The sequence below is a fragment of the Mytilus galloprovincialis genome, chromosome 5 (genome assembly GCF_965363235.1).
Source record: "Mytilus galloprovincialis chromosome 5, xbMytGall1.hap1.1, whole genome shotgun sequence".
Classification (NCBI taxonomy): Eukaryota; Metazoa; Mollusca; class Bivalvia; order Mytilida; family Mytilidae; genus Mytilus; species Mytilus galloprovincialis.
Window position 1 is genome coordinate 36,873,259 of NC_134842.1, and position 17,310 is coordinate 36,890,568.

At 33.1% G+C, this 17,310-nt stretch overlaps 1 long non-coding RNA gene across 1 annotated transcript; it reads right to left on the reverse strand.

Moving 5' to 3' along the window:
* Positions 1–8,634: 8,634 nt before the first annotated feature.
* Positions 8,635–17,140, reverse strand: LOC143074472 (uncharacterized). Its single transcript, XR_012977877.1, has 4 exons — positions 17,003–17,140; positions 12,568–12,612; positions 11,091–11,203; positions 8,635–8,841 (listed from the first exon to the last, which is right to left on the reverse strand). It is a non-coding gene; the product is annotated as an uncharacterized LOC143074472 (long non-coding RNA).
* Between the last annotated feature and the right edge of the window lie 170 nt (positions 17,141–17,310).

The window sequence follows — 17,310 nt, forward strand, 5'->3', positions numbered from 1 at the left end:
AATCCCCTTCCCTTTCAAAGGGACAGTCAAACTCATAAATCTAAAACAAACTGACAACGCCATGGCTTAAAATGAAAAGGACAAACAAACAAGAGCACACACGACACAACATAGAAAACTAAAGAATAAACAACACGAACCCCACCAAAACACTAGGGGTGATCTCAGGTGCTCCGGAAGGGTAAGCAGATCCTGCTCCACATGTGGCACCCGTCGTGTTGCTTATGTGATAACAAATCCGGTAAATAGTCTAATTCGGTAGGTCACATTCATGAAAGGGAAGGGGATTGTAGTTACGACGTAAGGAACATATCCGATATCATTTGTGAAAGACAACGTTTGAACAAAAATGACAAAATTGTTTACCAATCAGGGAAAAGATTGACGACAACGCCCAAGTTTTTCCCATGGTTTAGAATTATTTAAGGATGTTTGCTACTCTTGCTTATGACCTTTTGTCAGATATTCTGAATCCTCCAGTTTTATCTATATCTATGTAGTGCCAATAAAAAATGTGCCTGCTCGCCCTTACTTTTCTTTTCATAATTATTATTACATCTAGTTAAAAGAATCAATTTTGAAAATCTTCTAAAATCCTTGGTTTTTACACGGACCTGTAACTTTTTTCCTACTTTTTAAGTTCCGTTATTTATAAAATAAAAAAATATCACAGTCTTCTTTAAAGCTTGATTTTTTTTTTAAACAGAGGAGCGAACGTCCTTTAGGGTATACGATACAGGTACACGAGAAATGAAGTTGGTAACATAAAATGTTAGTTTACGCGACGTCAAACTGTGACAAATTGAAAAAAAGGTACACTATTCGACTTATTTTAATCATCAGCTAGAAAACGAGTACATTGAAACTTCTTTTTTTAAATCACATTATCAAAAATATTTATACCAATTTTTATAAAGAAAAAAAATAACCAATTTCTTTAATTAGATAAATATACAGCAAAAATGCCGTTTTTTTTTTTCTTCTTCTTAAATTGTGATTCTATGATAAAAATGAATTATTTTCAAAGAATTGTTACACACAAGTAGAGAAAACATATGTATCGAAGATTTTCCAAATGCTTTTACAAAAATCCGCTTGTGTTAGTCTTTTGAACAAAACGGTTATGTATGTATTTCCAAACGATAGAAATGTCCAACACCGCACTTTAGAGTAAATGTTAAAAAATTCCGACCCAATTTATCTCTACACATCTAGCACATGAAGGTATATTTTTATTACATATATTATTATTTGAATTGATTAGGTGAAAATTAGCTTGTACATGTATGCAACTTTTCGTAAAATCACCTAGGAATAAAAACTGTTTCGTATGCATTTAACATGCTTAAGCCATATGATACAGCTAAAGGAGAAGTAATCACGCTGCGAATATAAAATAACTTCATTGACCCTTGTTTTGCATAGTGAAATTTGTTTCGGAAAATTGTTTGTATAAATTTCTATAAAAAAATAAACCAACCATACTTTGGATTAAATATTATTTACTACTACAGGTTTTACTAAAATATTGAAATATATTACAATTGGTTACATTAAAAAAATCACAAATTTGAATCATAATTTCGAAAAGAATTTATGCCAAATGCTCCATTAAAAAAATCTGCATGTGTTTAAAGTTGAAATAAAAGTATTATGTATATTTGGCCCAATGATACAAATGTGAACAAGAGCGAAAATAATTCGACCGTATTTATATCTGTATGTAGCACATTATGTGTACGCATGAAAATGCAATTACACAATGGACAAAAAGGGAAAAAAGATGATAATTTGTTTTGTACAATATTCTGAATATTATATTTCTGCGTATATGTCGATGTCGTAGTCTTAGATGCATTAAAACTTCAGCCGCCATATTTGTTTACAACTCATGTTAGGACATAATAACGATGTTTTAACGTATTACTATCACAAGACCATCATAAGACACATTTCGTTTAGTCTTAACTTCATTACCAACTTTAAGAGATGTCCCAAGTAAGGACTACTTTGTGAAACCTACTTAGGAGTAAGATATGTCGTAAGACCATTCTTATACACTCTTAATCCTAAGCCACCTTTGTGAAACTGGCCCCAGATGCTTTATAGCAGCAACATTTGAGTGTTTGAAGATAGATGTAGCATGAGTGTTTGAAGATAGATGTAGCATGAGTGTTTATAGATAGATGTAGCATGAGTGTTTGAAGATAGATGTAGCATGAGTGTTTGAAGATAGATGTAGCATGAGTGTTTATAGATAGATGTAGCATGAGTGTTTGAAGATAGATGTAGCATGAGTGTTTGAAGATAGATGTAGCATGAGTGTTTGAAGATAGATGTAGCATGAGTGTTTGAAGATAGATGTAGCATGAGTGTTTATAGATCATTTAGAGTTTGCATTATTACTTCTATCAGTAAAATCACAGCCTTATACGTTAGGAACGAGTATCTATTTCTACTTGTTTGAGTTAAGCTCATTGCTTGGCATAGTCCTTAACTGAAACCATTAGTATTTTCAAGCTATGTTTCCCGTAATGAATGTTTCGTCCTGTGGTATACATATTTTTTGTTGTTGATACTGTTAAGACCACCAGTTATAACATTGCCAGGGAGATTATTTGTGTAAAGGGCATTAGCAAAGATGCACATAGGGGGTTATGACTTGAAGTTATCAATAGCGATCTTTTAAGATCATGCAACACGTGCATGTAATTCAAAATTGTAGTCGCCATAAGTGTTGTATATGTATAAGTCATGATAGGAACATATATTATGGATTACAAATGTGTCGAGTTTTGTGATTGGATAACAACACAGAGATGTCAGTACCAATTGGAACCTCAATTACGTCATCATAACGAACGTTACTGTGTGACGTAGTCTTAAGTTATAACACTTTACAAATGTCAGAGGCTCACAGAGGGAAAATTATGACATGTATCTGTCAATAATACGTTTTGAATTTAAAATCACGCGATTTACACATCCAACACTAAATCTATGTCTTAAAGCGTTATAATTACAAATTATTGCATACACGATAGGATAATTTTCACCGCTAATTACATAATCCTTCATGTACACGGGAAAATATCAGGTTGGGATTTTCGATATTTTTGTTGTCTAAAAATGTCATAATACATAAAAAGTCACAAACATACAAACAGTATGCATGAAATCTAAAAACTTAATTGAAAACATATTCTCAACGAAGAAAAAATATTTGTCAAGATAAAAAACTTGCATATAAACATATACTTAATTTATATACAGCATGGGGAATGTTTAACAAATACCTTGTACTGGAAAACATATTAGGGCAGGGGTAATCCGTAATATATGTGTAATTCAGGTTTCAGACAGGGTATATAATTTGACATTATATACCCTGTCTGAGACCTGAATTACATATAATATATTGATATTTGAAGTTGGGAGGTATGTCCGATTGAACTGATTAAAATCCGATTGAACTGATTAATGACGAAGGAAATTATCTTAATTGAAGGTACAACTGGTTTGAAAAGTCTGTAACTTGCAATATCTGCAATGATAGGTGTATTTGTTTGAAATGGGTATTTGAAATATTGGATTTAAAATAAAAGCTGTACAGAGAATAAAGTATCTAAATGAATCGACCTATAACGGTAGATAATGAACATGTGCAGATGGGTTTGTAATTTACTTATAGTAAAAGAAAACAAATAACCAGTATTGTTATAGAGGAAGCCACACAAGTGTTCTCTTTTGACGCTAGCCAAACGGATCATTTTATAACATCTGATTTTACATTGGATATCCTAGGGTTCAATTATTAGTTTTCTGCGTTGTATGATGTGAAAAGGTCTTATTTTGTTTGACTTTTTTCTTTTGCTATTGTATGTTTTTTCTTTTAATCGTGTTTTGATTGCACCTTGGCATCAATTAACCTGTTTGATTAACTACTAATAACTACCAGATTGGTAAAAAGACTTTTGTTATTGATCTTAACATTTTCATGAATATGTAACACGCTGTGTACTAAACCACGTTGATCGAATAATGATTGTGCTAGCGCACAAACACTGTGTCTAAACCACACCGGCAAAATTTGCTCGGACTCGATGTTATCTAACATCTGGCACAATGACGGAACACCAATAGACAAAAGAAAGGTAGGTTTCTCCTTATTTTTTTATTTTTTTTATGATATCGAAGAATATATATACATATACAACTATTTTCTATTGTGAGATGCAATATTTTCTACAACCGTTCTATATTAACGGAGAAATAAGTCAAAATGCATGTCAAAATGACGAATTGAGTGAACCTTGCCTCGAAATTGTTTAATTTCTCGTTAAATTGATCACATTGTACGAGAAGAAAGGTACGGGAAGATAAATATTGACACGGAGATTGCAAATTTAGTTATTATGAGCATCTCCATAATTGTACCTCTGTGTATGGAACGAAAGAAATAGGTCATGTCAAAATGGAACTGGCCGGTTTCGTCAATGTATACAACCCGGTTTCGTCATAGATTTCAAAATGCATAACCCGGTTTGGTCAAACAAAAAAAATCATAATTGCATTACATTATAATTGATTATTTAACTTCAGCGTTCAAAAGGAGTTTTGTGGGTCGTTGGAAAACAAGTTCGTTCACCGGACAACGGCTTATTATTTATATGAGTCTCGGATTCAAATAAATGATAAGCAAAAACTTGAATTCCTACTCTTATAGAACACAAATATTTTAATTTACTTTGCATTCCGAAATTTTTTAACAGCATATTGAGATTAAAGCTCTCTAAATATGCGTTTTCTATATGAGTTATGGGAAAATATGTTGAACATGTTTATACTTGAAATTAAAGTTAACGGTCTTAAAAATCGAAACACACAATTGGTATGTGATTTTCTCGCACAAAAGGATGGACATGCACCTTTATAAGTAATCTAATCATTCTATGTATGTAATTTTTTCCACAATCGTTAAAATAAATCTTCTTAAGGATAAAAGTTGATAATAAGACAACTGTATATGCATGCATAATCGACATAGAACATGAATGTAGGATTACAACTACCATGCATTAAAATATTTTTTTTATCCCTTATTGTAACTATACTGCTATGTACAAATTAGTATAATAGTCTCAGATCATCGACAAAATTCAATAATAATTATTTTGTTAACATTACTAAAAAAAACGAGTCTGTACTGTCGCCGTTGTGTTATGATGATCGTACACTGACGTTGGTCAATATATTTTGACAATATATACGGACAGACGGATTCAGTTTATTTCAAATTGGACGTAATTCGAACAACTTTTACATACCGCCGAGCGTATGTCTATCAACATGAAAAGTTCATACAAATTCCAAGCGACAACAACCCGACCATAGAGCAGAAAACAGCCGATGGCCACAATGGGTCTTCAATGAAGCGAGAAACTCCCGCATCCGGTGGCGTCCTTTACCTGGCCCCTTAATAAATATTTATACAAGTTCAGTGATAGTGGACTTCATAGTAAACTGCGAATACATGTATATTTATTATATTTAAGGGATAATTTTAACTATGATACAAGTTTTGGCACACATCGCGCGCATTTACTATACAGGCTCTGTCATCGGACGAGTTAAGGTTTTTTCATCATTTTTTATTATTTGTACTTTTGTTGTACTGTTTGAGTCAGCGACAACACTTTGACTCAGTCCATTCCCGAATCACACGCTTGTAATTCCATGGTTGTTATAGCTTGCTTTCATGCAGTTTGTGTGTTTTTCTCATTGTTTAAGGCATACGCTGACCTAAACTTAATTAATTCAACATAATTTTTGTGTCTAAAAGAAAGTTGTCTCATTGTCAATGTTTATGGGATAAGTGGTTACCGTCACTTCCTCTTTATAAGACCTAGATATAAATGACGGTCATGTTTTGCAAACCAACTTTTATTCACATTGAAAATACAAAACTGTCAGATATTGTTTTCGAAAGTTATCTTGAAGTTTCAATTGAATTTGAACTGTACAAAAAATGAATTTGAACTGTAAAAATAATGTGAAAAACATGCCTATGAAAATAAATGTGCCTACCAGAAACTGGGAGAAAGTTACAAATCTCACTGCTATGTTATGGATGCTTAAGTGTGAAAACTCGCTTTAGTGCGCAAGTAACATAGTATATATAGTACCAGAAAATCTGGCAGGACTGCATGCATGATTAATTTGTGCAGAACAGTATAGACTATAGTCGGTTTGGGACTGTTCGTCAATGATTGAATGCATAAATGTATTAACAATTGATAGTAAATATTGTAAAGTAAGTGTATATAATATAGTATAGTAAATTAAAATTATGGCACAATCAAAACACATCCTTTTATTTTTTATCTTTACATACTACTATTATAAACAAAGAAAATATAATAATGTTACAAAATAATTAGATACCAGTGTTTGCTATTCAGTATTTATATTCCATTTAAAATTAGTTTGAAGTTAAGTGAAATAAGGGATACGCCTTTCATTAGGAAAATGTGTATTATCATAATTAACTATGTCCAAAAGTGCCCGTTTAAAATAGATTTTAACACGCCAAGTTTACTTTACAATAAATATATATTTAAATTCTCGAAAGACAATGTTCAGATCCGTGCCAAAGTTTCTTTTCATAAATTGTTTGTTAAAAAAAAACCCAAAAAAACCGGGTGATATATATAGACGAAACCGGGTGATTGTGTAGTAACAACATTGACGAAACCGGTTTATTTTAATTTGACATGACCCTTTTCTTTCGTTCCATACACAGAAATACAATTATGGAGATGCTCATAATAACTAAATTTGCAATCTCCGTGTCAATATCTATCTTCCCGTACCTTTCTTTCCGTACAATGTGAACAATTTAACGAGAAATTAAACAATTTCAAGGCAAGGTTCACTCAATTCGTCATTTTGACATGCATTTTGACTTATTTCTCCGTTAATATAGAACGGTTGTAGAAAATATTGCATCTCACAATAGAAAATAGTTGTATATGTATATATATTCTTCGATATTATAAAAAAAATAAAAAAATAAGGAGAAACCTACCTTTCTTTTGTCTATTGGTGTTCCGTCATTGTGCCAGATGTTAGATACCATCGAGTCCGAGCAAATTTTGCCGGTGTGGTTTAGACACAGTGACAAAGTAATAATTTAAAAGACGAAGAAAGATATATCAACTTAATTATCCGACACCCTTTTCTAAACCTAGTCTAGTAGATGATTTTTTTTTATATGTATTTAATTCGTTTGGGTGCTTTCCAGGTTTAAGTTCAACATTAACGCTCAGATTTAAACATTCGAAAATCGGGGATGCATACATACGTAGACACGAACTCATCAAGGATTAAAATTTGTACGCAAGACGCGCATTTCTTTTACAAAAAGACTTATCAGCATGATCAGTGACGATAGAATAAAAACAAATGTAAAAAAAAGTACAAAGTTGAAGAGCATAGAGGACACAAACATCTCGAAAGTTTTTGCCCAATATATAAAGGTCTTATTTTGTTTGACTTTTTTCTTTTGCTATTGAATGTAATCTATTCCTTGAGTAGAAAACCCTTAGTATTTCGATTATTTCGAAGTTAAGTATACAGCTAATTTATAATTATGACCATATCAATGATAGTTCATGTCAACACAAAAGTGCTGACTATTATGCTGGTGATACCCTCGTGGAGGAAAATCCAGCAGCAGTAGCATCTACCCAGTGGTTATAGGTGGCACGCTAGTATTTACATTCCGTAATTCAGGTTGCTCTTTTGTGTACCCTACTTAAGTCAATGAACAGTGTGATTGGACAAAACATACAGTATCTTCTGATTATACTTTTCAAAACTGAGGGATGAATCAGGTGTAGAAAAATAAGATTTTTTTTTACATGCAGGTGAAAATGAATTTTTTAGATTTTTTTTAAATTTTGTATTCACTGTTTGATTAAATACCTAAAAGCACTAGTGGCCTTTGGTTTATAAAGATAGCAAAAAACGTAAACGGTCATGACACATATTCAAATCCATTTCTAAATATCATAATGAAAATACTAAATAAAAGTAGATTTTTGAGCAGTGTTAGAAAGTGGTGAAAATTCTAAAATGGCTATCATTATCCCTATGGACCAGGAAATACTACCGTACCCCCTATAGGAGGTATATACTCAAAATCGACACATAGAGTAACCATATTCATATAGTTCAACTTTGGTTAATAATTTCTTTTTAATTTGAATATCAAAGGGGAATGAAAACAAGTGTATGTTATGAATCATATCAGCTCCAAAGCACTGTTACTACGCTGGTGATACTCTCGTTCACAAAACTTCCACCAGCAGTGGTATATACCTTGTGCTAGTAAATGACAATAAATTTGATACAGGCGATTGGGGAGCAAGGTGAACTGTGGTTTATTTGTATCAATAGTACCGCTTAAGTCGACGCTAGGGGCCGTCTTGACCTTGTCGTAGGGTATGAATGATTCGTTCATTGTTGAAGACGCTACATCAACTGTCAAGATGAAGAACAGGAATAAAAGCCCTGTTCATTGATATTTTTTTTTTTATGTATTGTGTCCGATTTTGTCCCATGTACATTTACTCCATATCCTTTTATTTTCTATTGATACAAAATATACAATCGTTTCTTTAATTAGTGTGAAACAATTCATTCAATCATATCAATGTGGCACATCGGTGGATTGTTTTTAAAGTACATCTTTGGTAAGTCGTCATCGTCACAAATTTCTGGCATACAATCAATATTTTCCTGTTTATTCTCGTAAACCATATGAATGATGTTATCCTCCTGAAATATATGAAAGCGTTGAACGTCCTTTAGTGTAACAAAATCGATGATGTTCTAATATTATATATAGAGATGATTTTTTTTCGTAACGTAGATGCAATAAAATACGTGTTTCTGAATGTTGATGTAAAATTAATTCAATCTATAGATTAAAAACCAATTGTTCAAAGATCAATTGAAGGTCTTTCCACCAATAAGGATCTATTTTGAAATGAAAATATTAAAATTCAGTTGAAAATGTCAGTTCCTATGGTTAAATGATATATAAATATGAATTTCAAGCAAAGGTCAAAATCTAGAACGTCCAATTAACCTATGACCTTGACCTCAATTTTAAGGTCATAAACCAAGGATCCCAAATTAAAAGACCCTAGGTCTGTATTATGTATGGTTCATGAGTAATATCACTTTACGCATAATTCTAAATATAACAGGGGCAGAAATCCCATTTATTCTCTTCGCACCCTTCCAATCAAAATTTATAAGTTACGACATGTCGCAACTAACAATTTAGTAAAAATAATTTGTTGAAATCTTATTGAGTGAAGGTTAATGAAAAAGAGTGAAAATAAGCCAAAATCAAAATTTAAAATTTGACCTTGACCTTTGACCTTGACATAATTTTCATTTTTTTGGACCAAGGATCTTAAATCAAAAGACCCAAAGCCTTTACTTTATAATGATAATGAGTTATATTACCATACAACTAATATAAGATATAAAAGGGGGAAAAGTCGCATCAAATGTTTACGTACCCTTTTAACTAAAATTTACGTGTTATGCCATGTCGTAACACACATTTTGTGAAAATATTTTTTCTATATCTTATAGGATTTCTGAAAATAAGAGATAACAAGCCAAAATCATATTTTTGAACATGACCTTGACCTTTGACCTTGACCTCATTTTTCATTTTTTTGGACCAAGGACCTCAAATCAAAAGACCCTAGGACTCTATCACTAATGGTTTTCCAGTAACAAATTTATTTCATTTATTTCATTACAAAAGGGGAAATAACTCTCATATGGAGTCTTCGTAAAGCTTCGGTGAAAATAAAACGTAACATCCTGAGGATATAACGAGCAATTTGGAAAAATAAATTTGTCGCTTTCTTTTACAGTTGTGGAGGAGATCTGATAACAAGAAAAACAGTGTTTGGGGAGATAACTCTAACAAAGAAAAGTGTTCAGTTAAACAGGGTCAGTTTCAAAAGCGTATAGACTGAATGCTATCATATACAAAAAAACTAAGCGACATCTTTTGAAACATTTTTACACCGCAAGAAAAAAATTAGGCGGAAGAAAAAAAAAATAATCAGAACAAATTCAATAGGTCTTTCCACAAGAAAGGTGGAAAGACCTAATTATTGTGCAACAGTTAAAACATAAATCTTTTGTCAAATTTATGTTTAGAAACGAGAAATTACTCATTGTATTGTAAATTATAGATCCTACAAAAATATGAAAACATTTATAGAATAAAATTTGCCCTATTGCTACGTAATGTAAAATTCATTTTATTAAAAAAAAACTTGGTTAAATTGTGAACTTCTGCTTAATTATGCTGTAAAAAAATTTGACAACTTAAATTTTATTGGAACGATAAATCGACTCACCAACAAACACTCATAAAACATGCTCAATTCATAGCGGTGTTCAGTCTCAAGTGGCGTTATTCTTTATTTAGACAACGGTTAATTTTGATTTTGTATTATATAGAATTAGAATATCAAAACTCTTTTCCATGTTACTGGTGTTAGATAGATTCCCTTTATGTTTTGTTTTTTTTTTTCTTTAATTTTACTGTTATCTTTTGGTGTATAAATATTTGTGTGTTGCACTTGGGAAATGGAAGATCGTAAGTTCGATAAGATTGATGCAGATGTAGCAATTATTGTGAAGTAAAGGGTTGTATAAAATGCACATGGACTACATATTGTTGATATGTGACACACTTTATAAAATAGTTTTACGTATCTAGGCGCAAATCTTCAGTTGGAATTCTCAAGTGAGAATCCGGCTGGATAATGGATGGGGGTCTCACGGGTGAAAAAAAACGATTTAATTTATCACAATGGTAAATCTATAAAAATCACCGTTGACTATATAATAATAACTAGTGATTAAGACTCTCAGAACAATAATGTGCATAATAGCATTGTCTTATGACTTTCAAACATGAATAAATGCATCTTTTATACATATTGCTTTATGTTTTACCGTCTTAAAGTTTATAAATGATCACATACCTTGGGTCTCCGGTGTTTCTTCAACGTCATTGTCAGATATTTGATAAATACCAGCATCCCAATTGAACTAGCTACTGCGACAACCAAGACAGACACCAACAGATAAATATGTCCTATTTTGAAGCAGAAATTGAATTAATTATGTAGTATTCATTGAGAATGATTTCGCGTGAGTAATGGGATCTAATCTATAACTATTTTATCTTCATTATTACTGTAGAGAAGGGTTTCATAAGAATAAAAAATATTAAGGTGCTATACATTGTACCATCACTCAAAATAAATATCTATGCAACCAACCACAATTCTCACAGCTGTCAAAATATTACATTTTAAATGTAACACGACGGATGCCACATGGTAGCAGGATTTACTTACTCTCCCCGGGCACCTGAGATCACCTTTAGTTTTGTTTTCAAGGGGTTTGTGATTCTCTTGCTCTAGTTATAAATGTTGTTCTTTGTTTCTTGTGCTTTTTAATGTGTGTTTATACCAGTAACAATCTCGTCTATCCTTTGTAATGAAACACGTATTTCAATTTCACATTTGGTTAAGTTTCAGGGTTAAAAACACAATTACGTGACCGATGGTTTAGAATTTGGTGATGTCTTCGGGTAAGACAAAAGTCAATTGTCATCCGTTATTGCGTGATGTCCAATCACATGATATAACTTTTTTTATAGGAGTAACACGACGGATGTCACATGTGTAGCAGCAGGGTCTGCTTACCCTTCCGGAGCACCTGAGATTACCCACGGTTTTTTGGTAGTGTTCCTGTTGCTCTGTCTTTAGTTTTCTCTGTCGTTTTTTGTATACTGTTGTTCATGTTGTTTGTCTTTTGTTTTTTCTTCTTTGCCATGGTTTATTTTCGACTTATGAGTCTGAATGTTTCTTTGGTATCTTTCGCCTCTCTTTGATAATCTTGTAAAGTGACAAAAAACCAACCTCATCAATTTCAAAACAATTGTTATCCATCAAGTCAGTACCGAAGCACTGACAAACTGATTTGATGATATATCCTCGGAAAATAATAGTCAATCAGCTGTGCTATAGACCCAGTTTTGGAAAATCGAAAAAACACTGCCTTTTTGGATTCATCTTGATTATGAACGTTCAAACACAAACCTTTTCAAGCCAAGGATGTATGAGACTAAAACGCCTCAGAGTATTATGGTTGTAAGGGACATACAAATAGCCAAATTCTATCAACTTTGCATTAGAAAGAGTCAGATCCTTAGTTTCTTCATAATGTCTTTATCATCAACGTAGAATTTACGAAAAGTGTGTTATAAATAATTCCAGTACCGAACCATTGCTTACAGGACAGGAGTCGGTTTCACAAAAAAAAACTCAGGACTAAGATTGTTCATAAGTATACTGAATCGTTAATGACTTTACGATCAATCTTAGTCGAAAGTTTTTTTTTTTTTTTTAACTCCTGGTGATGATATTCATGCACCATTATCGTTTCTATTACCTTCGGTATTAGGAATTGACACTGGCTTTTTCGCTCCGCTCAGATCTGCAAAATAAGTAAAGAAAATTCAATTTGTATATCATTTCAAAATTTCTTTCGATAATATAGGAGCACCTACATCGTATTGTATTCAAGTATTATACAAAAAATGTAGTTTCTTTCGAAATACAATTGTAAAGTTTATGTAACAATTTGAAATGAAAATTAAAGGTAAGTTATTGTAATTACAAAATAATTTTATTATTTCTCGGACAGTGATTTTGTGCAAAAGTTTTCCTGATTGAACACTAAGCGTAAAGCCGGATAGCGCGAACGGACGACGAACGGACAACTTTTTTGCCATTCGTTCATGTCCGTTAGACGTCCGTTCTTATCCGTTAGACGTCTGTTCATATCCGTTTCATGTCCGTTCAGCGTCCGTTTTATCCGCTGACGTCCGTTGGACAATTTTGAGCATGTTCAAAATGCTGAACGTCCGGTAGGAGTCCGTTTTTTACGGTACTCGTCCGTTTCGTTTCTGTTTTGTATACGTTACTTGTCCGTTATTCATCCGTTGGAGGTCCGGTAAACCAATTCACCAACGGACTTCTACCGGACGTATAACGGATAAAACGGATGATGAAAGAATGTGAAATGGACATAAATGGAAGGATAACGGATAAAACGGATACGTACCGAATGTAACACGGATAATTGCCAATTGAAAATTTCGCGTCAGAAATGCCAATTATTGGTATGTCAGATTTTTTGAGTGTCATGAATGTTTATTATTCATTTTGGATCACGTTTTCACAATCAAGCAGCTACACGGAAACTTTTTAATTATTTTAAGGTCACGTGTGTGTGATTTACATGTATTATTATTGCCGCCTTTAATTTTCCGCTTATCTTGTTTATCCGTTTTATCCGGTACGCTTCCGTTATGTGTTCGTTTTGTGGCCCGAGAACACAGTTATTTCGTAGTGCATTTCTTTTAGACAATAAATTCAAATTAAAAAAATCGCACCTGCTCTTTCTCAAAAAGATTTTTACAGTGTAGTGTACTACTAGTGAGACAAATAATATCAAAATTATAGAAATTTCTACCAGCTCTAACTCAAAATATTGACAATTCTGTGTTAAGGGGGTGTAAAATTCAGTTTGACAGCTTCAGACGTGATAAAATTTGACCTTTTAGAACTGGACCAATTCACTACTTAACATAAAGATTCAGCACCCACATTTTTTTGACATGTAATTACATCCCCCTACTTAATATTTCATGCATTTAATATCAAGAAATAAATTGGGAAAGTGTATCAAATAAAACATGCAAGTTATACACTGTTTACACTAGGGACTATATTCGTAAACAACGAAAACCAAAGGACGATAACTGTGTCCTTGGACCTTATGCGGTACTCTACCGTTGGTTGTACGTTCGACATCCGTTCTGTCCGGTACGTTTCCGTTTCTCGTATGTTGCACATCCTGTGTGTGTCCGTTAAGCATTCGTTACGAGTCCGTTTTATTTGGTCAGTACATCAACGGACTTCCAAAAGATAAACATTTGTCAACGGAAAATATTTGTTTTCATCCGTTGGGCGTCCAATCGAGCTATCCGTAAGGTGTGACCACAGCTTTATATAATGTTATAAAATGATACATTTGCAGTATGAAGTTATTTGGTATATTAAACGTTAATTAATTTAGAAACAGACCAAATATATTCTAGAATAGGAATTTGCATTTAACTGTGCGCATTCACGTTTTCATTCGAGCAATGAACTTAAAGTTGGGGGAGAAAAACAAAGTAGAAATTTTGTTTAATGCCTGTAAATGTAGATTGTGAAAATTAAACGGGAGCTACCAACAGTAAGCCATAACCATGTTACATAACGTGACAAGAGGGAGATACGAACAACAAGCCAAAACCATGTAACATAACGTGACAACAGGGAGATACGAACAACAAGCCAAAACCATGTTACATAACGTGACAAGAGGGAGATACTAACAACAACCCAAAACCATGTAACATAATGTGACAAGAGGGAGATACGAACAAGCCAAAACCATGTTACATAAAGTGACAAGAGGGAGATACGAACAACAAGCCAAAACCATGTTTCATAACGTGACAAGAGGGAGATATGAACAACAAGCCAAAACCATGTTACATAACGTGACAAGAGGGAGATACGAACAACAAGCCAAAACCATGTTACATAACGTGACAACAGGGAGATACGAACAACAAGCCAAAACCATGTTACATAACGTGACAAGAGGAAAATACGAACAACAAGCCAAAACCATGTTACATAACGTGACAAGAGGGAGATACGAACAACAAGCCAAACCCATATTACATAACTTGACAAGAGGGAGATACGAACAACAAGCCAAAAACCATTATACATAACGTGACAAGAGGGAGATACGAACAACAAGCCAAAACCCTGTTACATAACGTGACAAGAGGGAGATACAAACAACAAGCCAAAACCATGTTACATAACGTGACAAGAGGGAGATACGAACAACAATCCAAAACCATCTTACATAACGTGACAAGAGGAAAATACGAACAACAAGCTAAAACCATGTTACATAACGTGACAAGAGGAAAATACGAACAACAAGCCAAAACCATGTTACATAACGTGACAAGATGGAGATACGAACAACAAGCCAAAACCATGTTACATAATGTGACAAGAGGGAGATACGAACAACAAGACAAAACCATGTTACATAACGTGACAAGAGGAAAATACGAACAACAAGCCAAAACCATGTTACATAACGTGACAAGATGGAGATACGAACAACAAGCCAAAACCATGTTACATAACGTGACAAGAGGGAGATACGAACAACAAGCCAAAACCATGTTACATAATGTGATAAGCGGGAGATACGAACAACAAGCCAAAACTATGTTACATAACGTGACAAGAGGGAGATACGAACAACAAGCCAAAACCATGTTACATAACGTGACAAGAGGGAGATACGAACAACAACCCCAAACCATGCAACACCACTTTAATAAGTTTAATACACATGCTACACCATCAGTTTTCTACCAAATCCCGATGAACTCTTTGACTTTGCTTTATCATGCATTTTGCCATATTGTTTTGTGCTCCCACCAAATACTTATTTCAAAATTTTTCCTTTATGTTAACTTTTACAAAACTCTTCCTCTTTAACACTTCAGGACGAAATTGAACCAAACTTGGGAATCTAGTTTTAAAAGTGTGTTCAATAACCCGCTGCCAACCAACATGGTTAAAAAATGTCCAGAACGTTAAGATATACGCGCTGTCTATAGCTATGTCGACCAAAATTTGTAGCCGACTACTTCAGGTATATCTTGCCTTAAAATGTCGATTTTTACCTATTAGTTTTGGTTTTGCTAATTATCTTAAAATGTTTAATAGATATAAAGACATTTACTAACAAATATGATCAGCAAGAAACGATTGACTCATAAATCAACGTGACTGAAATTGTAAGTCGACTTCTTCTAGGAGTTATTGTCCTTGAATGAAGGTTTTTGAAGTATGTTTTACCCATTTTTTTGTTTTGCGTAACTATAGAAAAAAAACATTCATACAGCAAATTTATCTCCGAAACGATTGGAATACAATTTGTACAGTGATAAAACAAAGTAAATGTAAAAAGTTAAGATTTGTTTTGTTGCTGTGTTAAAATTGTAGAATGCATCGACGTGCTTGAGGTCAATGCTCCTTCTTGCAGTTTTAGTGTGTATTCTTGAGATGAAATCAGTTGTTAAATAATATAGTCTAGTCTTAGGCAGCAACCATTTGATTTTCGGGGGGGGGGGGGGGGGGCTATGTTTTTTTTGGAAAAAAAAGTTTGTTTCCAGTTTTTGGAGAAAAAAATAGTTTGTTTTTGACCCTGAAAAAAAAATTGTTTGTTTTACCCTCAGCTGCCACTATTTGTAATACTAAAATTGAAACGAAATCGAAAAAAGGCGAAAAAAAAAGTTTGTCCAGAAAAAAAATCCATAGCCCCCCCCCACGAAAATCAAATGGTTGCTGCCTTATTTATTTATTTGTGTCGTTGATGTATGTCACTGATATAATTTTCGCCGTATTCAAAAGGTTATTAATAAATAAACAAAAGTTCATTTACACAAACAAATTAAAATGTTGGCGCTATTCTGTACCAAAACTGGGAATGACATGAAAAGATAAAAATATGTAAAATAAGGAGTAAATAGATTTTTAAAAATATTGTTTTTATTCGATTGCAGTTGGCCGAACATACTTCCAAAGATACAACGATTATAAAGGCCACACAAATTATTTCCCGTTGTATTACTGTTTTTAAATTTAACAACTCTCCAATTTTTTATGTGAACAGTGGACTGGAGAAGATAACATTGTTTAGAAAACAGTACACTGATCACACCAATACTCACGGTGAACTGGCATAGTTCTGCTGCTTTGAAGTAAAGACAACGCTTCTGTAAGTTTTGCATTGATAGTAGTACTCAAAGGACCATCATTTTCCAATGTTGTGATTTCGTCACCAGATGGATAATCTTCGACAATTCTTGCTTTTACAAAAATAAGTATAGTTGTTACCATATGAAGAAACAGGTATAAACGTACTAAGGTATTAATTACTGGACAAGGAAATGACAGTTTCCATTCAAAGCAAAGATTGCTTTTGTCCATAAATAAGCATTTTCTTTCAAAATATACTAGTAGTTTTTAGTAAAGGTAC